This window comes from Procambarus clarkii, chromosome 20, assembly GCF_040958095.1.
Source record: "Procambarus clarkii isolate CNS0578487 chromosome 20, FALCON_Pclarkii_2.0, whole genome shotgun sequence".
Taxonomy (NCBI): Eukaryota; Metazoa; Arthropoda; class Malacostraca; order Decapoda; family Cambaridae; genus Procambarus; species Procambarus clarkii.
In genome coordinates this window covers 18890047-18890785 of record NC_091169.1, presented here as the reverse complement: position 1 = coordinate 18890785, position 739 = coordinate 18890047, and the positions used below count along the sequence as shown (strand labels likewise).

At 52.4% G+C, this 739-nt stretch overlaps 1 non-coding gene across 1 annotated transcript; it reads right to left on the bottom strand.

Moving 5' to 3' along the window:
* Nucleotides 1–422: 422 nt before the first annotated feature.
* Nucleotides 423–504, bottom strand: TRNAL-AAG (transfer RNA leucine (anticodon AAG)). The gene has a single exon. It is a non-coding gene; the product is annotated as a tRNA-Leu (tRNA).
* Between the last annotated feature and the right edge of the window lie 235 nt (nucleotides 505–739).

Genomic DNA, 739 nt, shown 5'->3' with positions numbered 1-739 from the left:
TCCCAGATACCCATTTACTGCTACCTTACCTTGAGGTTACCTTGAGGTGCTTCCGGGGCTTAGCGTCCCCGCGGCTCGGTTGTCAACCAGGCCTCCTGGTTGCCGGACTGATCAACCAGGCTGTTGGACGCGGCTGCTTGCAGCCTGACGTATGAGTCACAGCCTGGTTGATCAGTTATCCTTTGGAGGTGCTTATCCAGTTCTCTCTTGAACATTGTGAGGGATCGGCCAGTTATGTCCCTTATGTGTAGAGGAAGCGTGTTGAACAGTCTCGGGCCTCTGATGGTGAACAGGTGCATCATAATGAAAGAAACTCGGCTTATTTGTTTCCGTCTCGTCCGGGAATCGAACCCGGGCCCTTACGACTATGACTCCCAAGCGCTATCCACTTAGCCGCGAGGCCCACCTAAAAGCTAATTCCTTGGCAGCGGTGGGATTCGAACCCACGCCTCCGAAGAGACTGGTGCCTTAAACCAGCGCCTTAGACCGCTCGGCCACGCTACCGTTACATGTAACTGTTTCATGTTTCTTCATGAAACGCTAAAAATGACTAAGAAGAAAAGCAATCGAAAACCATTCATTGCTTCGTGAAGCTGTGGAGATGAAAATATTGTGTAGGCGTGTTCTTTAGAGAGTGGAAGTGAGCCCAGTCTCCAAACACAAGCTCAGGCAGGTGTGGGAAGGGCAGAGTGAGGCCAAGGCAGGTGTGGGAAGGGCAGAGTGAGGCCAAGGCAGGTGT